General features: G+C 40.9%; 1 long non-coding RNA gene across 2 annotated transcripts; it reads left to right on the top strand.

Moving 5' to 3' along the window:
- Window positions 1-1,776: 1,776 nt before the first annotated feature.
- LOC118938926 lies at window positions 1,777-19,079 on the top strand. 2 transcript variants are annotated; one of them, XR_005036320.1, is made up of 4 exons: window positions 1,777-1,902; window positions 2,003-2,100; window positions 2,534-2,625; window positions 18,634-19,079. It is a non-coding gene; the product is annotated as an uncharacterized LOC118938926 (long non-coding RNA). The 2 variants fall into 2 exon arrangements; XR_005036319.1 differs by having other exon boundaries at window positions 1,777-1,863.
- The last annotated feature ends 3,305 nt before the right edge of the window (window positions 19,080-22,384 follow it).

Consider the following 22,384-nt stretch of genomic DNA (forward strand, 5'->3'; position numbering starts at 1 on the left):
TGTGTCAATGAGGTAAGGACATACTGTCTTTAACTCACTCCCTCTGTCATCAATGTAAAATCCAGCTTGTCATTGAACAAATAGGATTGATTGATTGCACAACACCTTGTCATGACTCTCACTCCTGGGTGAGGATCAAAGATAGCTCCCCCCCAGAGAGACAGTTGGCAAAATCTTTAACATTAAAAGATTGGACATTGAAACAATATTTCTAGCGTAAAGAATATGGGAAATGGTTGGTTGGGATCCAAACAATAATCATGTCAAAAGTGTATTGTTTTGTGAGAAAATTAAGATCATTATTGAAGAAGGCTCAACCCACATCCCAGAAACCCCCTCTCTACAGTTGGCTACTATCTGCAATGCTCTTTCCTCCCTTAAACTCCCTCCCGTTTACAGTCTAGACTCACTCTACTAGTAATAGTCTTTAGAATGAGCCAAAACATAATGGTAAGACCTGGTCGTATAAGATACATCAATGTCCTCTTATCTTGTGTATAAGATGTTTTAACAGATCTCCACTAGAGGGCTCTCCATGGCACCCTGGACAGTCTGCAGACAGACACCACACTGATCTGCCAGAGACTACCACACTCATGGTCTGGAAGGAACTAGCATTTCAATTCATTATAGTATTAAGACACCATTATTATTAATATTATTATTAGTAGTACTTTTATAATATTTGTTTTTTAACTTTGATAATATTAGTAATAATATAATATAGTAATATTATACTCTCTATTATATGATATTACTTAATGATACTGTATTTACATATACTGACTCATAAGCATTGTTATTTGACCTATAATTTACTGTAATACTTTGATTGTTTAAAAGTAGAGTAAAGAAAGGTAAAGTAAAAGTTATTACCTGAAAATGATGTATCTGACTGTGATCTGTACTGTTTGATAACACTATTTAGATAGAATGTAATTGTTGTTATTTTGTACATTCTGAATAAACATCCATTTAGAGTTTGATCAGTGTGAAATGTCATTCTTCATAGAAAGTACATTGAGTGATGAATCAAAAGCAATTAAAATGGTCATAATCCAACCCTAAGTTTTGAGAAGTGTTCAGTGATGTCTAGACTAAATTGACTTTATCCATAATTCAAGCAGGACTGGGCTGTATTTATGCAACACTGCTCTTGAAAACATAAACTCAATCAATTCCTCCCAGGTGTAGCCCCTGACCTCTTCTTCAGCCAGCAGTCCTTGGATGAGTCCTTCAGTGACACCTGAGCAGTCGACACATGTAAGTGTTTATGGTTAAATACTACAATTGAAGTCAGAGGTTTACATACACTTAGGTTGGAATCATTAAAACTCGCTTTTCAACCACTCCACAAATTTCTTGTAAACAAACTATAGTTTTGGCAAGTCGGTTAGGACATCTACCTTGTGCATGACACAAGTAATTTTTCCAACAATTGTTTACAGACAGATTATTTCACTTATAATTCACTGTATCACAATTCCAGTGGATCAGAAGTTTACATACACTAAGTTGACTGTGCCTTTAAACAACTTGGAAAATTCCAGAACATGATGTCATGGCTTTAGAAGCTTCTGATAGGCTAATTGACATCATTTGAGTCAATTGGAGGTGAACCTGTTCCAGAGGTTGTGTCATTACTGCTAGACCAGACAGGATACAATATCTTATTGGGGTTATTCTGGTTTATATCTGTAAGACAGGTGCAGGGATGGCATTTTAGCACCAGTAGGGTCTCACTTTAACAAGCACTGTCAGACGTCGGACAGGAATGTTTCATGTAGCCTAATCCACTGTTGCGGGATTAAATGAAATTATATATTCATCTGGTTTCTATTATGAGATAATATTTTCATACTGGTAAACATAGAACATAGATTGCTACTACACAGTTCCAAAGTAATTTACAGCCTTCAAAGGAAAATTTACTTATTTATTTTAAATAACCTGAATCTCATTTGAGTAGCTGTCTCGTCTTATCATTCCTATGTCCTTCTAGAAAAGAGAATGAAGCAGACCATTGTTAGGATGTCTCTGAAATCTAACTCAGGAGCTGACCTCAATGACCCAGTGGTAAAGGAACAGATGTTGGAGCAGGTACAGTAGTCCTACATCTCCCACATCAGAAATCAGTCTTTCTCATGGCTACCCATGTATTTCCATGGAAATGTATAACGTTTATTTGAAAGTAATAAATATATAGATATTTTTAAATGCATTCATGATTTGCGTAAATGTAATATACCAACTTACTCTTGTTAAAAATATGAAATGGTATTTCATTTGGTGAAGAACACATTACTTGTGTAGGACTCGAAAATCAAAGTTTAGGACTTGAGACTTGACGGTCTTGACTTGAGACTTACTTGTAAAACAATGACTTGGTCCCACCTCTGCCTTTTTGTGTCACAGTTATGCAAACCGCCCCCATTATGTTGTGTCTGTTGTTCAGAGTCCCTTGTAATAGTGTGTTTTTAGTTTTTGCATCCAACTGACAGTATGGAAATTAAGCAGTGTTTTGTTTTCTAAGGTCAGTGTGGGTCTGGATGAAGAGGACCAGTCATGATGATGATGAAGGAGAAGGATAGAAGGTCCAAGAGAACTAAAATATTCAAGCTTACTGTAAGTAACCCTGGCACCTCATAACATATTCTATAAATAACATTATTTTAGTTCAGACAAAGTTTATAAAATAGTTAGGTTTTTGCTTATGAAAGCACATTTTATATTAGTTTCAGGTATGAGCCAGATGCAGACTGTGTCAAAAAAACAAGTTTATTTCTAGTACAGTGGCAGGCAAGCGACAGGCCAAAGAAAGGCAGGGGTCAGTAAACCAGAGAGGGTGCAAAAGGTCCAGAATGGCAGGCAGTCTCAGGGTGGGGCAAGGTACAGAACGGCAGGGTCAGGGCAGGCAGAACGGTCAAAACTGGGAAGGACTAGATAACAGGAGCAAGACAGACCGAACAAACACTGGTAGGTTTCACGAAACAAAACAAACTGGCAACAGACAGAGCATTTGTTGGTGTATGAATGTAGTATTATAATACGTTCGTTGTACAGGGTATAATAAGCTTGTTGTACAGTGAAGAGAAGGGTAATAAAAAGGATATTTGTGAATTTTCAAGATTGTAGTTAAAACATGTTTAGTAACATGTTTTAGTGAGGGATTTGCAGAGTGTAGAATTCTTCATAATGATAAATATATGTTACACACTTCATGAATTCATCGATGTGAATACACTATCAAATGACATTTCCTGAACCAAGATGGCCTCCCGGTCAGGTAACCTACCCTATAAAGGTGACTGTCGAGCACCCCAAGCAATCTTTGGTTCGGCAGACATCAGAGGACTCTCATCCAGTATGAGTTCATGACAAAAACATACTTTTGCCAGTTCTCTATTGATGTGTTTTGCCCTCCGCTGGGATGGTTTTTGGTGCTACAATACATTGCATTCTTGTCCACCTCACTGTCTAGCTGGAAACCAATTGGCTGTTAGCATCCAACAAGAACTAGTCTTTAGTCTTGGTACACTACAACTCTACTCTAACCTGGTCTTACCAAGCCACTTCATCAGTTTATTTCATTCACACTCACTTATGGATGTTACTGTCGACATTCTTAAATAAAATGTTTGATTAGTGACAACCGTATTACCATAATTTTCACCCTCTTGCATGAATGGTGAGATGGAGGCACAAATCGAAACAATGTAGAACTATGTGCCCACATCATGGTGGTATGGTTCAGAGAACTGTAAAGATGGAGACTGTTGTAACATCATTATAATAATTAGGTGCCTACATATGACAGATAGGCATGTCATGAACCTAAACAAGATTTGGATATTATAATTTTCCCTGGTGTCATGGTTTGTTGACTGTGTCAGCTATTGCGGTCATAAACACTGGCTCATGGATAGCAGGGAAGAGGTGTGGGGTTCTTGCCCTTATTCATGTAGTTGATGGCTGTTATATATTACCTGATAAACCAACCTCCAGCAATCAGTTAACAAAGGCTTAAAGGTTTTGACACCATTTCATGTTGGCCAAGTTATTTAGCAAATTATTTTATCCAAATCAACATAGGATGTGGTTTAACTTCCTGGTCTCTAATGACTTGTTCTCTAGCATTGAACTCCAATAAATAAGCTATCAGTATGGACTACAACGTGTCCAGATCAGGAACTATGGGCTCTTGTACATCCAGAATTACGTTGCACCTTGTTTACACAGTTATGGACTAGTCTGCCATATAGGTTACAATTCAAGTTCTTTGTTTTTTAACCACATGTCTTCATATCTCGTATATCAGAGGTCAGTGGATATTGTTTTGTACCAGACTCTTTAGTGAGGCACATGTCCAATGTAAATACAAAGTTCGCTGGTTACCAAATGTACTGCAAATTATTGAGACAAATGTGAACTTGATACAATAACCAGAATGTTCATTCGCTCAAGCACCGTAAATGTACTGTATTTCTAAAAAAACAATGTAAACTAATGTAATAATAGACAAAATACATTAGACCTATTGGTCAGGGATTCTTTTTACATGGAGGGGTCAGAGCCCTCACTAACTTTAGGCACCAGCTGTCAGAGCAGCTCACAGATCACTGCATCTGTGCATAGCCCATCTGTAAATAGCCCATCCAATTACCTCATCCCCATACCGTTATATACAGTATTTTTTTGCTCCTTCGCACCCCAGTATCCGTACTTGCACGTTCATCTTCTGCACATCTATCACTCCAGTGTTTAATTGCTAAATTGTAATTATTTCGCCACTATGGCCTATTTACTGCCTTACCTCCCTTATCTTACCTCATGTGCGCACACTGTATATAGACTTTATTTTCTATTGTGTTATTGTCACGAATCCCGCCGAAGATGGTGCCTGTTCGGGGGGCGGCGGTTGTCGTCGCCGGCCTACTAGCTGCCACCGATCCCCTTTTCTGTTTCATTTAGTTGTCTGATTAGTTGCACCTGTTTTGTGTTTAGGTTTGGTTGTGGGCTATTTAAACCCAGTAGGCCCGCCGGCTTTTGTGCGGGCTTGTCTTTCTGTTTATGGTGTTTGATTATTCTTGTGGTTTCTTTTTTCCGATCAGTTTGGTCCTGTTTGTTTGGACTGGGACTTTACACGCCCTTGTGTGTGTGTGTGGCGTGACCGTCTCTCCTGTTTCTTTTTGAATATTAAAGATCCACATCTTTTGAACTACCCTGTTCTCTGCGCCTGACACCTGCAGTCACTACTTATTGAATATGTTATATGTTTGTTTATTCCATGTGTAACTCTGTTTGTCGCACTGCTTTGCTTTATCTTGGCCAGGTTGCAGTTGTAAATGAGAACTTGTTCTCAACTAGCCTACCTAGTAAAGGTGAAATATAATTTTACAAAGAGCATAACTTTCAGATTCACCTGGGGTGCATTCAGTATGATATAATGGTGTGCAATGTTGAATTCATCAGAAATGGTACTGTACTGAACAACCACTTGAAAAATGTTTTGTATATGGTGGCCCAGAGTGTGAATACTGTGTAGTGTGCTGAGTTTTGTGATTTCGAAAATGGTCACACCCATATTGGTCAGGCCACACCCTCCAAACTGGAGCAAACAGACCTCAAAGGCTGAATGGTGCGCACCGTTTGGGGAAACATGTCTTTCAGTGCCAACCTTCAGAAAATGTAGCAAACATTGAATCAATTTGAAAGCACCCCTGGTTACCTGGTCAGCAGAGAGGGAGGAGAGACAGACACCTCTCTAAACTCATTTATTCAGGCCCATCCCTCGGCTATTAACAGAAACAGAGGTGGGAGGGAAACTTTGTTTAATTTAATGATTTTTAGCTTTAAATTACGTCATCTCTTCACAGTGGCCACGATGCAGCCTGTATTTCTGCACCTGCTACTGGGTAAGATATCAGATGGGATGAATATTCCTCTCTTGGTATTATAAACCAACCTGCTATGACTTATCTAGTTGACCATGTATTCAAAGTAGGTGGGTAGTGGTGCAGAAACTGTCAACATCCAGATACGTACAATGAGTGTCATTTTAACCATAGCTTATTGGAGCCTTTTCAAAGAATATTCATGACACAGTATACTATCATATAGTGAAATGCAATTCTGTGCCTCTCATTGACAATATAGTGTATGGGCCTCAATGTCCTCAGCATTATGTTGTAATATTGTTTTTAGGAGGAATATGATTGCAAAAGGAGGGGATATCCCTGTTAGCTTTTGAAACTTTCAGGAATATTCACAAGATACATATGCAATCTGCTCTTAAAACAGGGCAACCTGCTTGCGTGGACAATGTAATATGATATTCAAGTCATTTTTTAAAAGTAAATAACAAAGTCCCAATGTTTATTGTCACAATCTACAGTATATAAAAAAAACAGGGATAGACAGGGATTTTAGTAACTTCTTTCTGATGTGACCATTGACCCCACAGCAGCCAGGTTCTCACCAGTGATGGGGACTGAGGTGTCTACTGGAGGGACTGTGATTCTTAAGTCCAGCTATCCCCTTGCAGAGAATGTCATTCTTGGTACAACCTGGGCTAAAAACTGTTATAATACACAGAGTGGATGGATCTGTTCTGACTATATAGCTTGGAAGAATACAAACGCGATGACCTACAGTAAAGACGAATACAAATACAGTCTTGCAGGTAACTTTAGTGCAGGAATTCACCTCACCATTTCAAACCTTGACCCTGCAGACAGCAGTAGCTACTGCTGCTTTGTCAAAGTCCCTGGACACAACATGTACTACATTGAACAATACAGCCTGAAGGTAATAATATACAGCCTGATAATGTAATAAAATGACAATGTAATAGCTGCTGACAATGTAATAACTTTTTCATTTCTAATGTAATAAATGCTGATAATGTAATAAATACGCTGATCGCACAACGTGCATAATGTGATAATTATTGCATTGTGTTGATTATTACATTATGAAGTGGGTATATCTTTTCCCATGAATTGTGTAATAACTTTAACCAATATAATATTCACTCTTTTTTTATTTCAAGCATATCGAAGTGTTATGCTTCAGTAATAGCTGACTACACACCAAACCACATTCCTGAACCATACTGTAGCTCTAAACTGGACTTTAGCAGTAATATCAAGACTTTCAAATGACACAATTGAGCCCCCCAATTAGAGGTCGACTGATTATGATTTCTCAACGCCGATACCGATTATTGGAGGACCAAAAAAGCCGATACCGATTAATCTGACGATTTTTATTTATTTGTAATAATGACAATTACAACAATACTGAATGAACACTTATTTTAACTTAATATAATACATAAATCAATTTAGCCTAAAGTAAATAATGAAACGTTCAATTTGGTTTAAATAATGCAAAAACAAAGTGTTGGAGAAGAAAGTAAAAGTGCAATATGTGCTATGTAAGAAAGCTAACGTTTCAGTTCCTTGCTCAGAACATGAGAACATATGAAAGCTGGTGGTTCCTTTTAACATGAGTCTTCAATATTCCCAGGTAAGACGTTTTAGGTTGTAGTTATTATAGGAATTATAGGACTATTTCCCTCTATACCATTTGTATTTCATTAACCTTTGACTATTGGATGTTCTTATAGGCACTTTAGTATTGCCCGTGTAACAGTATAGCTTCCGTCACTCTCCTCGCTCCTCCCTGGGCTCGAAACAGCAACACAACGACAACAGCCACAATCGAAGCAGCGTTACCCATGCAGAGCAAGGAGAACAACTACTCCAAGTCTCAGAGCGAGTGACGTTTGAAACGCTATTAGCATGCGCTAAATAGCTAGCCATTTCACTGCGGTTGCACCAGCCTCATCTCGGGAGTTGATAGGCTGGAAGTCATAAACAGAGCAATGCTTGAAGCACAACGAAGAGCTGCTGGCAAAACGTCCAAAAGTGCTGTTTGAATGAATGTTTACATGCCTGCTTGTATGCTCAGTCAGATTATATGCAACGCAGGACACGCTAGATAATATCTAGTAATATCATCAACCATGTGTAGTTAACTAGTGATTATGATGGATTGTTTTTTATAAGTTTAATGCTAGCTAGCAACTTACCGTGGCTTACTGCATTCGCGTAACAGGCAGTCTCCTTGTGGAGTGCAAGAGAGAGGCAAGTCGTTATTGTGTTGGAAGATTGGATCCCTCGAGCTGACAAGTTGAAAATCTGTCGTTCTGCCCCTGAACAAGGCAGTTAACCCACCGTTCCTAGGCCGTCATTGAAATTAAGAATGTGTTCTTAACTGACTTGCCTAGTTAACTAATTTGGGGTAACCCCCCTTCTCAATTTCCGCCTAAAGACATAACCTAATATAACTGCCTCTTGCTCAGGCCCAGTGGCAAGGATGTGCATATTCTTGGTGTCATTTGAAAGGAAACACTCTGAATTTTGTGGAAATGTGAATTGAATGTAATAGAATATAACACAATAGATCTGGTAGAAGATAATACAAGGAAATAAACAATAGTTTTCTGTTTTTTTTATTGTTGCTGCATCATCTTTCAAATGACCAAAAACAGCCAAACATACAGATAGAATGCTGGGGATGATTTGAATGAAGAACATAAGATGGCAACAATAGCTGAGCAAAGTTTTGGACAGATAACTTCAAAAATGAGCGAGCTACATGACATTGAGCATGAAGTCACCCAGGTGTCCCAGACAAATGTACCCAAATGTACCCAAGTGGCCGAATTGGTACAGTGATACATTTTGAAGGAAAGCACTATATGCAAAATACATAAATGCTATTCTAACACCCCCCCCCCCCCCCCCCAAATTAAAAAATATATATAATATATATAAAATAATAATAAAACACACAATTAACAAGGGTAACTATGTACATATTTTCTATTTACAATATTGTGAAGACCCTCAGTCCTCTACACAATATTTTGCTGCTGGTACCATGGCCCATAGCAGTCTCTTTCTGCTGTAAAGCAAAGGCTTACTGAACAGGTGGTGCAGGTGATGGGGCATTTCCTGTGACAAAGGGCACAACGACGTCTCCCTACTGTGCCCTTTTTGCCCTGAGGCACATTCATGCCTGCAGAGATGAATCTGGGCAGATGAACACCACTGGTTGGAGCAGAAGGGACAGAGGTAGAGGGGACAGAAGGTGCTACAGTGGACTTGCTGTAGCTAGAAAGCTCCTGGATGAGCAGCTCCCTGAAGGCTAGCTGTGAGATGGGGGGCTGTCCACAGCTCTTAGCCATTTCCTTCTGGAGGATGAAGGCAATCACCACAGCAATGTCAATGAAATGATAGAAAAATGTCTTGTTCCATTTCATGGTCTTGTGGAGAACATTGTAGTATCCTATCAGCGCATCTGACAGGTCCACACCTCCCATGCTCTTGTTGTCCTTCACAGCAGTTGGAATGGGGGAATTTTTTGTGGTCCATGCCCCGGCACCGTCCTTCACACGCCTGACAACGTGATCTCCACTGAAGGACTTGTGGATACTGGAGCACATGACCACCTCTCTGACCACCTCTCTGGTATCCACACAAAGAGCAGGCCATCTTCACGGATCCATCGCATGGTACCCCGCTCAGCACGCTTAGGCATGTCGTTCACCTTTGTCTTTGGAAAGCCCACTCTGTTGGTCTGAATGATGCCACAAGCCCACACATCCCGCTTCCTCAGCTCTGTAAACAGGGTAGGGTAGAATAAACAACAAAATTGCAAGTGTAGGCACACATAGATTCAGCCAAACAAACAGTTTGTAACCCCATTTGGTTGGTTTGTTACGCATGTTTTGTTTGAGGCTGATTCTGGCCTTTGAGGCTGCCATCCTCTCATCGATGGACAGGTTCTGGGCGGGCTGAAAATAGGTCTTGCAGGCCTCAACGATGTTGGGGTAGAGATGTTTGATTTTGCACAGCCTATCAGACCTTGGTGTGCCTCTCTTCTTGTCATTCTCCCCATCAACTTCTGGGTCACTGATGTGAAGCGCCCGTGAGATAGTCAGAAACCTTTTACAAGACATGCCAGTCATGGGGAAAGGCAGTTGATAGAGAGCTGACGTTTTCCAGTCGTCCCTTAGAGTTTTCAACTTCACCAGCCCCATGTAATTGACAATTGAAAAGTAGCAGAAAAGGTCTGACATGGAAATGGTCTTCCATGCCTTTCTTTCCTGCCTGCTTCTTCGCCCTGTGCTTATTGGTGTTCGACACCAGGGAATCAACAACTGACGAGGTGAAAAACAGTTGAAAACGTTGAAGGGGGCTGTACTTTGCAGTCATGTCTAGTTGAGGTCCTGGCTGCCTTTTGGGTCTAAAAACTGGTGGATTTGGTTCCACATCATCTTCTAACACAGAGTGCAAACGACCCTCTGGCCCTCTGTCTGCAGGTTTCTCTCTTCCCCACCTCCACTTCTTTGTCACTGACTTTACATCTCTAGATGGCCAGGTATGTGTGGAGCCGGAGACAGCGGGGGTCCGGCTGGATGAACCAGCTTCAGAGGGAGATGGACACCCAGACATTGGTGGCTCATAATCAGAATCACTGCCACTGTGGAAGATTTTAAAAGAATCAGGACCAATACTTTCACGTATGAGCCCTGTATCAACACGTAAAATAAACAGATATATACATAGAGTACAGGGAACATAATCACTATGGTGAAGTGGTGAAGGGCTTTCAAACAATGACATTAGCATTAGAACTTACCAATTCAGCATGGCATCCTCGACATGCAGAAACATGTCTTCCGCCTGGGAGTCAAAACTAGCTTCGCTGAAAGATTCATCTTCCTGAAGCAACTCGGTCTCGCTGTATCTATCTATTTCCTTTATAATTTGGGTTAAATCTGTATACCTAGAGTTTGTTTTAGCTTTTCCTGATTTATTCGCCATATTTTAAATAAATAAACCTGTTGAAAATGCTAATGAATATGTACTGCTATGCGTAACACCCGTGGCTCCGTCAAGTAGGATTTGCAATGGCGAATGAACCTCTTTTACGCCAGAGTTTACGACAAAGGCTGGTCTTCAAACATATAACCATTACATATTGCCATTTACCTCAGCTCATTGGCTATCTTCCAAGCTAGATTTCAAGATGATCAGTGGGCATTGGGCCAAAATACAGTCAATCAACGATAGACCGGTCCTACCATTGGTGCGCAATGATGTCATTGATTGGTGTCTTCAAATCGATTTGTTTTCGGTCAATACGTCCCGGGAAAAGAACCATCAAGTATGGTTGTGTTAGTAACAACCAGAGGATTGCAATGAAACCAAACATGACTGGACAAAGTTTGTTTAGTGTGTGTAATTACCACGAACGCATCGTCCGAAGTTGAATGAGATGGACATCATGACGCAAGCGGTTTACAAATGTTTCGTGTTAGGCTATAAAAATGGATTTTTACAAAACGAATATTCACTGTGTAGTTAGGACACTTGGCATTGCCACCAGAGGAAGATCTTCAATGGTAAGCAATTTATTTTATTGTTATTTCTGACTTTGATGACGCTAATGCTTGGGTGGAAAATGCTAGTAATACTTGTGTGTTCGTGGCGCCGTCCTCAGAAAATAGCATGTTTGCTTTCGTAGTAAGGGCTTTTTGAAATCTGACACAGCGGCTGGATTAATAAGACGTTCATCTTTTAAATGATGTAAGATACATGTATTTACAAGAATGTTTACTATAACAAATGGTGTATTTAGAATGTTAGCTCTCTGCAGTTTCACCGGATGTTGGCCTGGTGGGACGCTAGCGTCTCACCTACCCTAGAGAGGTTAAATAAAGGTATAAAAAAAAGAAGCCAAATCGGCGCCCAAAAATACCGATTTCCGATTGTTATGAAAACTTGAAATCAGCCCTAATTAATCGGCCATTCCGATTTCCGACCTCTACCCCCAATACACTGTCAGTCAGTGAATCAATGAGTCAGCGAGTCAGTCAGTGAGTGTCTGTCTGTCTGTGTAAATGAGGGAGAGAGTGTGTGTGTGTGCTTCTGCATGCACATTTTTTTGTTGTTGCAAACTATTTCTACAATTTCAAATGATATGCAATGTTTTTACAGATATAAACCTGCAAACAAAAACATTAGGATGTCCCAGGAACATCACAAAATGGCTGCTGAAGTCATTTGTAGTTGTTTTCCTTTTTTTTCTTAAGGTTATATCGTTTCATTATCATAGTTTTTAGTCAGGAAAAAGAGGTAGTTGAGTATTTTGCACCATAGTTATTGCTGACGAAATGAACAATGGCCACAAGGATAGTAAAACCACACACATACACACACACAATCAAACAACGCTTTTACGCATACAGTAATTATCATTCAACATGTCCTCATCTAGATTTTCAACTCACAACCTTTTGGTTCACTGAATTCTGATCATCCCGCTACGCCACCATATCTGTGTCAATGACTGATTTCACCTGTATTCCTACACTTTGTACCTTGAAGTAAATCTCAGCTCTGTTAAAAAACACTCTCATGAAAAACTATTATGTTTATCGGCTTGATTCAGGAGTAACATTACAACAGAATAATATTCCCCACCAACATTAGACAACTATAATGAAAACCCAAACTCAAATTGCTGAAATAAGACCATTTCGCAAGGACGGTCCCTTGGGACCATCATACAACATCCTAATGACAAGTAAAATGGAAGTTCTGAAAATGTCCTACAAAGGTCCTAACATGCTCCTCAGTGATGTCCTGGTAACTTACAGGGAACTAGACAATGGTCCCCCAGAGAATGTTCCCTTGGGACCATCACGCTACCTCCTAATGACCAGTAAAATGAAAGTCTTGAGAACATCCTGAAAAGATCCTGACATGGTCCTCAGTGTTGTCCTGGTAACTTACAAGGATCTCAACAAAGATCCAACAGAGAAGGTTCCCTTGGGACAATCCTGCGATGTCTCCTTGACTATCATGAGATGTCCCCTTGACCACCTTGAAATGTCCCCTTGGCTTGTAGTCATTGAATGTCCCATGGATAATGTCCCTATCAGAACCAAATAGAACCATTTTCCTAGCGTTCCCTAAAGGACATCAAAATACCTTATTATAACATTATGCTGTGACCAAAAACCGGAACCTGTACTGAACATCCTCTTATGGTCCTCAGGTTAACGCAATCTTTTAATTTTCCTAGAATGGAATAACGTCTCGCTGAAGCCCTTAAGGGGACCTAATCAGAACGTTACCAAATGTCCTTACAATGTCCCCTGGAGTTTACGTTTGGTTCCCTCTCCACTCTGGCAAAGTGGCCTGGTCAATCCTGGGATACGAAGGAGTGAAACTCCTGTTGAATATTATTATTATTTTAATTTTACCCCTTTTTCTCCCCAATTTCGTGGTATCCAATCGCTACAACTCCCGTACGGGCTCGGGAGAGACGAAGGTTGAAAGTCATGCGTCCTCCGATACACAACCCAACCAAGCCGCACTGCTTCTTAACACAGCGTGCATCCAACCCGGAAGCCAGCCGTACCAATGTGTCGGAGGAAACACTGTGCACCTGGCAACCCCGGCCCGCCACAGGAGTCGCTGGTGCGCGATGAGACAAGGACATCCCTACCGGCCAAGCCCTCCCTAACCCGGACGACGCTAGGCCAATTGTGCGTCGCCCCACGGACCTCCCGGTCGCGGCCGGTTACGACAGAGCCTGGGCGCGAACCCAGAGTCTCTGATGGCACAGCTGGCGCTGCAGTACAGCGCCCTTAACCACTGCGCCACCCTGTTGAATATTTTTGTCATCATTAGAATTTGGCCAGTCACATGACTACATGACATTGAGTAGTGTTTTTATTTTATTTTCTCCCATGTTTGCATGGTCAGAATGGAAGTGCAATAGCACCCTCCTTCCCTCCACTTTGTAATGTAGTAATAAACACATAATGTAATAATAAAGCAAACATTTTATTACGTAATGCCTTCAGCATATTTATTACATTATTGGCAATTGATTACATTATCAACTTTTATGACATTATGAATACTAAAGTTATTACGTTATTAGCAGCTATTACATTATTGGCAGATATTACATGTTAGTGGATATTCTGGGGAACAATATTACGAATCAGCCATTAACAACCGGAAATGCAAGTCAATGCAGGCAGAAATGCAACAATAATGACAGGTGCCAGTACTTCACATTTGTTGGGGAAAGGGCAGACATAAAAGACCACAAGTACATGCTCAAAAAGCTTCTTTTTTTTGTGCTTAGTCAAATTCAGGCAGAAATATAAGTTGAAGATCAGCACCAGTCTGATAACTACTACCACATACTTTGTGATATTTATCCTGACAGAAACAAATGTTTCCTTTAGGTCTCAACTGGTGATACACCCAAAATTACAATACTGCACCTCCAACATGGAACCTCAGGGTACTCTCTGAGACACTGCAGTGGTATCTAGTCAATATCTAATAATTACAGAGGTAGACTTTACTAATAGGCCCTCTTAAACAGGATAACATAGACGTGGATATCTACCTCTGTCATGTTGTGTTTCTGTTTATTCCATCATCTCTGTCGAAGGTGTAACTTAGTGAAGGTCATCAATCAAGCATCAGAGCTCTTTAAAGAGGGCTTTTACAGACCAATGATGTGTAAAGTCTATATTCTGTAGTCTATAGAGTAGAATACAGTACTATCACTACTATTTATTCACTATTCGTCATTGATGCAGAGGACAAGTCCATATTCATAAAACAAATTGGAGGTTTGAATGAGTTTGTGAATGTATCAATTTGCCTCTGTCACGTGCTCTATGTTACTCTGCTATCAAACAGTTTGTGTTGCCTTCATTTTAGAATAGAAAGGGGAAGCTAAAGATGGTAATGTTTCTCACGCAACACAACAAGCAGTCTGATAAGCATTTTCCACTGTATTTTAAACAGTCACATACTCAGCCAAAAATTACAGTCTTGTCCTCGAGGAGAAAAACTGGACCTAGGCACAAGAGTGCTGCAGATAGCACTTCACAAAACTATCCATCATACACACAGAAGAGGATTGGAAGGCAATTCAACCCTCTTTGGGTAATTTCAGTGGTGATGTGTGGATTGGGCTCCATAGGTCTGGTTCAACTGAAAAGTGGAAGTGGTCTAATGGAGAGGACTTCATGTTCTTTAACTGGGCAGCAGACTTTGGCGAGTTCATGGGTTATGACTGTGTCATCTCTGCTTCATCTCACTGGCTACCAGATAATTGTGGTGGTCGTAAGCAGTATTTGTGTCAGCAACTAGGTAAGCTGTTGCGTGCGTGCTCTCTCTCTCGCTCTCTCGCTCTCCCTCTCTTTCAAAAGTCTAACTCTTTCATGAAATCTGATGTCACTTATTAACTTTCCCTCCTATAAGTTGATCATGGTAGAGGAACAACAGAGAATGTGTATGAGCTGTTACGTATAACGCAGACAAAGCAGGAAGCTCGGAAAGACTGCAAGACAATAAACGGCAGAGATCTAGCGAGTATCTGCAACCAGAAAGAGCAGAATGCCTTTGATGAGGTGGCTAAGTGGGACCACACCTGGATTGGACTAAAGCATGAGAAAAACCAATGGAATTGGTCGAACGGGGACCCATTTCAGAAATGGGGCGATACAATACACGTGAGAGGTGGAAACTGTGTAACGCTGAACTCAGAATATGACAGAAAATGGACAGCAGAAAATTGTTACGCTCAAAGCTTTCCTGTGCTATGGGGGTAAGTTGAACCCTATGAGAGTGTTATCAAACTAGTGTTGACACTTAATCATCATCTATGACTAAGTTGTATAGAACATACACAAAGGAGCTCCACGTTTTAATACAATGGAATATTTTATAGAGTTCCTGACAAGATCGGAAACAGGCACTTACATGCACATATTCCTCTACCCCTGAAACCACCAGCCCTACTTCAACTGGAACTCCCTCTACCAAGATGTCCACCACACCAACTACCACTACTAATGGACAGTCCACCACCTCACCAACTACAACTACTACTTGACAGTCCACCACCTCACCAACTACAACTACTACTTGACAGTCCACCACCTCACCAACTACCACTACTACTGGACAGTCCACCACCTCACCAACTACAACTACTACTTGACAGTCCACCACCTCACCAACTACTACTACTACTTGACAGTCCACCACCTCACCAACTACCACTAGTAATGGACAGTCCACCACCTCACCAACTACCACTACTACTGGACAGTCCACCACCTCACCAACTACAACTACTACTTGACAGTCCACCACCTCACCAACTACTACTACTACTTGACAGTCCACCACCTCACCAACTACCACTACTAATGGACAGTCCACCACCTCACCAACTACCACTACTAATGGACAGTCCACCACCTCACCAACTACTACTACTACTGGACAGTCCACCACCTCACCAACTACCTCTACTAATGGACAGTCCACCACCTCACCAACTACCACTACTACTGGACAGTCCACCACCTCACCAACTACCACTACTACTGGACAGTCCACCACCTCACCAACTACCACTACTACTGGACAGTCCACCACCTCACCAACTACCACTACTACTGGACAGTCCACCACCTCACCAACTACCACTACTAATGGACAGTCCACCACCTCACCAACTACCACTACTACTTGACAGTCCACCACCTCACCAACTACCACTACTACTTAACAGTCCACCACCTCACCAACTACCACTACTAAGGGACAGTCCACCACCTCACCAACTACCACTACTACTTGACAGTCCACCACCTCACCAACTACCACTACTACTTAACAGTCCACCACCTCACCAACTACCACTACTAAGGGACAGTCCACCACCTCACCAACTACCACTACTACTGGACAGTCCACCACCTCACCAACTACCACTACTAAGGGACAGTCCACCACCTCACCAACTACCACTACTACTGGACAGTCCACCACTTCACCAACTACCACTACTACTGGACAGTCCACCACCTCACCAACTACCACTACTACTGGACAGTCCACCACCTCACCAACTACCACTGCTAATGGATAGTCCACCACCATATCAACTACCACTTCATCAGGTCCCACCTCCCCTGACAGGAAGCCCACATCCTCCCCCAGTAGTACAACTTCTCCACTCAATCCTGGTGAGAGTCAGACATGGATTCATCATTAGATACCCTTTAGCAATTATGTTAGCACAGCTGAAAAATGTTGTGCTGATTTAAAAAAGCAATCAAATTCTTTAGACTGGAGCATCAGCATTTGAGGGTTCAATTACAGGCTCAAAATGGCCAGAAACAAAGACATTTCTTCTGAAACTCGACAGTCTATTCTTGTTCTGAGAAATGAAGGCTATTCCATGTGATGAATTGCCAAGAAACTGAAGATCTCATACAACGCTGTGTACTACTCCCTTCACAGAACAGTGCAAACTGGCCCTAACCAGAATAGAAAGAGGAGTGGGAGGCCCCGGTGCGCAACTGAGCAAGAAGACAAGTACCTTAGCGTGTCTAGTTTGAGAAACAGATGCTTCACAAGCCCTCAACTGGCAGCTTCATTAAATCGTATCCGCGAAACACCAGTCTCAATGTCATCAGTGAAGAGGCAACTCCGGGATGCTGGCCTAAAAATACTTAAGTGTCAAAAGTAAATGTTATTGCTAAAATACACTTAAGTATCAAAAGTAAAAGTAGAAATCATTGCAAATTCCTTATATTAAGATGTTCTTGTTTTTTTAAATTTACGGTTAGCCAGGGTCACACTCCAACACTCATTTGAAAATGATGCATGCTTGTTTAGTGAGTCTAACAGATCAGAGCCAGAAGGTATGACCTGTTATGTTCTCTTGATAAGTGCACAAATGTAACAATTTTCCTTTCCTGTGTGGTCATTAATTTCTTTACTATCACATGAGAAGAGACAAACTTAAACTATAATTATACTTAAACTAAATCTTTAATCAAATATTAACAAGGGAGTAAGTCAATACAACGCACACATATACAGTGAATCAATTGAGTGCTCTACGAGTATAATGGCTGGTCGACGAATCGCCCTCAGATGATTTGTTGAGAGCCCCGAGACAAAAGTACAAAGGTCTTTAATAGCCAAGATACACCCCTTTCAACCTACATGATGAACACCAGAAGTATAGAATGGGTCACAAGGTTAAGATTTGTATGAAGGATACTTATAATTCACAGCAGACAGTATCTGCTGTAAAAACAGTTTTCATTGTGTAGAGATCAGTGTCTGGCCCCCCAACTCCATACATGTCTCCCTAGTACCGTATAGAACAGAATACATTAACTCATGCTCTGGAATGCGGTATCCCCAAAGACATCGTAAATCTCCTGTCAGTGTTATCTCCCAGAGGCCCATCCTCAGTAGAACACACACAGATGAGCGGTCTAACAACCCCTTTATTCTGTTGCATTGTTCTGAATATTGAGTAAGGCTCAACCTACTGCATTACTCTTTCCTCCCTTTAACTCCTTCCCTTTTTACAGAGTCTAGACCCAGTCTTTTGAATAATCTAAATCATAATGGCAAGGCCTGGTCATATAGGATACATTGATTTCCTCTCAAACGTCCTCTCATCCAGTATATGATGTTTCAACAGATCTCCACTACAGGGCTCTCCATGGCAGCCTGGACAGTCTGCAGCCAGACACCACACTGATCTGCCAGAGAGACTTCCACACTCATGGTCTGGAAGCAAACCTGCATTTCAATTCATTGTAGTATTACACCACTATAACTACTATTAATATTATTACTATTATTATTACTATTATTACTACTTTTCTTCTTATTATTATCTCTATTATATGATATTACTTAATGATATTGTACCTACATAGACTGACTCACAAGCATTGCAGTTTGACCTATAATTTACTGTAATACTTTAATTGTTTTAAAATAGAGTAAAGAAAGGTAAAGTTAAAGTTATTAACTGAAAATTTACTATTTAACTCCTGTGTGATATGTACTGTATCAGAACGCCATTTAGTTAGAATGTAATTATTGTTATTTTGTACTTCCTTTCAACTTTGTTCTGAATAAACTTCCATTTAGAGTTTGATCAGTGTGAAATGTCATTCTTCATAGAAAGTACATTGAGTGATGAATCAAAAGCAATTAAAATGGTCATAATCCAACCCTAAGATTTGAGAGGTGTTCAGTGATGTCTAGACTGAATTGACTTCATCAATAATTCAAGCAGGACTGAAGTAGTCCATCTTAACTGTCAACGACAATGAATCTGACATCTCAGAAAACAACGTTTGACCTAATACTGTATTTTGATTATCAGGGGGGGCGAGATGTTTGTGACATCTTTAATGTTGACACACAATTGCACTGATGGGCTGTATTTATGCAACACTGCTCTCCAAACCATAAAGTCAAATCCATTTTTGTCCAGGTGCAGCCCCTGACCTCTTCTTCAGCCAGCAGTACTTGGATGAGTCCTTCAGTGACACCTGAGCAGTCGACCCATGTGAGTGTTTATGCTTATGTACTATTTCCTTAATGCTTTAGTGTAAATCAATCTAATATTGTAATATTGAGCACAGACAATCAGCTTCAACTGGGTGGTAGTAACTGCTGCTCTCTGAACCATGAGGGCCATGGACAGACTGAGCACTCCTCACTGGACAATAGAGCCTGCTCTCTGGAGAGATCATTCCTTTACACCGGAAGTAAGACTATAATCTTTTTTTGTTTTACATTTATATTTTCTATAAACAGATAGAAAGAGAGGATGACAGTAGGGAAAGATGGACAGAGTCTGCATTAAAGGACACTATGCCAGATTCAAACCTGTTCTGACACCATCGAAATGTGTTCAAGAGGCTGTGTCATTACCGCTAGACCTGCCTGGCCACATGACTGCCATCTTATTGGAGTTTTGTGGTTCATACTGTATCTGTAAAACAGGTGCAGGGGTGGAATTTTTTCTCCAATAGGGTTCCACTTTAACAAGCGCTGTCAGATGCCAGACACAGCGATGCTTCATGTTGTCTAATTCACTCTCAGATGCCAACTCTCTCTCACCACTCTCACTAGGGACACATGCAAATGTGTGTTCATGTGGTTTCTATTATGAGATAATATTTCCATACTGGTAAACATAGAACACAGAGTCTACTTTGTGTGTGCTACTACACAGTTCCAAAGTCATTTACAGCCTTTAAAGGACAGTGGAAGAAAAGTAACTTATTTATTGTAAATAAGCTGAATCTAATTTGAGTGGCTGTCTGATCTTATCATTTCTATGTCCTTCTAGAAAAGAAAATGAAGCAGACCATTGTAAGGATGTCTCTGAAATCTAACACAGGAGCTGACCTCAATGACCCAGTGGTGAAGAAACAGATGTTGGAGCAGGTACAGTAGTCCTACATCTACCACATCAGAAATCAACGTCATGCTCACTCATTTCATTCTTCTCATATGATATCAAGTTTATATTTCTATTGATCATATCATTAAACTCTGATGCTTGGTTGACATAGAAGGGCTGCTGGCTTTATCTGGTTGGGGAGTAATGGATTACAAAAAAATCTGGTAACTGTAATCCGTTACGTTACCACCAAAAATATTGCAATCAGATTACAGATACTTTTGAAAAACTAGATGATTACTTCAAGGATGCCTTTTAAATTCAGAGGATGTTTGCGAGAGAAAAAAATAGACAATTTTCTGTTTTTTCAATGACATTCAAATCAAAATTGAAAAAAGGCGCAAGTTTAAATTTGCTCCAGCTGAGCGTGTCTGACCACACGTCAGAGACCACTATGATGACACACCAAATGTGCTTGATGGATCGTGGGAAAAGAGCAGGATTGGGTTTTTGTGGGCTACATTCCAAGCTATGTTTTTCAATGGTGCGACTGCTGTTGGCATCCAAAGATTATCCAATTTGAAAAAACACTCGGAGATAAGGACAATGGCAGCGGTGTAGTCTATGGCGATAGGATACATCTACATAGTCATTGATGTGAATCACAATGCGGCTCTCTCATTTACAGTTGAAGTCGGAAATGTACATACAGTACATACACCTTAGCCAAATATATTTAGTTTACTTACACCTTAGCCAGATACATTCAATCAATCCATATCCCAGTCTGCTGTTCCCACATGCTTGAAATGGGCCACCATTGTTCCTGTTCCCTAGAAAGCTAAGGTAACTGAGCTAAACAACTATCGCCCCGTAGCACTCACTTCCATCATCATGAAGTGCTTTGAGAGACTAGTCAAGGATCATATCACCTCCACCCTACCTGACACCCTAGACCCACTCCAATTTGCTTACCTCCCCAATAGGTCCACAGACGACGCAATCGCAACCACACTGCACACTGCGCTAAACCCATCTGGACAAGAGGAATACCTATGTAAGAATGCTGTTCATCGATTACGGCCCAGCATTTAACACCATAGTACCCTCAACTCGTCATTAAGCTCGAGATCCTGGGTCTTGACCCAAACCCTGTGCAACTGGGTCCTGGACTTTCTGACGAGCCGACCCCAGGTGGTGAGGGTAGGAAACAACTTCTCCACCCCGCTGATCCTCAACACTGGGGCCCCACAAGGTTGTGTTCTCAGCCCTCTCCTGTACTCCCTGTTCACCCATGACTGCATGGCCATGCACGCCTCCAACTCAATCATGAAGTTTGCAGACGACACTACAGTGGTAGGCTAGATTACCAACAACGACGAGACAGGGAGGAGGTTTGGGCCCTCGGAGTGTGGTGTCAGGAAAATAACCTCCCACTCAATGTCAACAAAACAAAGGAGATCATTGTGGACTTCAGGAAACAGCAGAGGGAGCACCCCCTTATCCACATCGACGGGACAGTAGTGGAGAAGGTGGAAAGTTTTAAGTTCCTCGGCGTACACATCACGGACAAACTGAAATGGTCCACCCACACAGACAGCGTGGTGAAGAAGGTGCAACAGCGCCTCTTCAATCTCAGGTGTCTGAATAAATTTGGCTTTTCACCAAAAACACTCACAAAACACTCATCTCATATGTATATACTGTACTCTATGCCATCTACTGCATCTTGCATATGCCGTTCAGCCATCGCTAATCCATATATTTATATGTACATATTCTTAATCATTCCTTTACACTTGTGTGTGTATAAGGTAGTTGTTGTGAAATTGTTAGATTACTTGCTAGATATTACTGCATGGTCGGAACTAGAAGCACAAGCATTTCGCTACTCTCACATTAACATCTGCTAACCATGTGTATGTGACCAATACAATTAGATTTGATTTGATTTAAACTCAGTTTTTCACAGTTCTTGACATTATACCCAATTAAAAATTATATTTTAGGTCAGTTAGGATCACCA

Source organism: Oncorhynchus mykiss, chromosome 15 (genome assembly GCF_013265735.2).
Source record: "Oncorhynchus mykiss isolate Arlee chromosome 15, USDA_OmykA_1.1, whole genome shotgun sequence".
Classification (NCBI taxonomy): domain Eukaryota; kingdom Metazoa; phylum Chordata; class Actinopteri; order Salmoniformes; family Salmonidae; genus Oncorhynchus; species Oncorhynchus mykiss.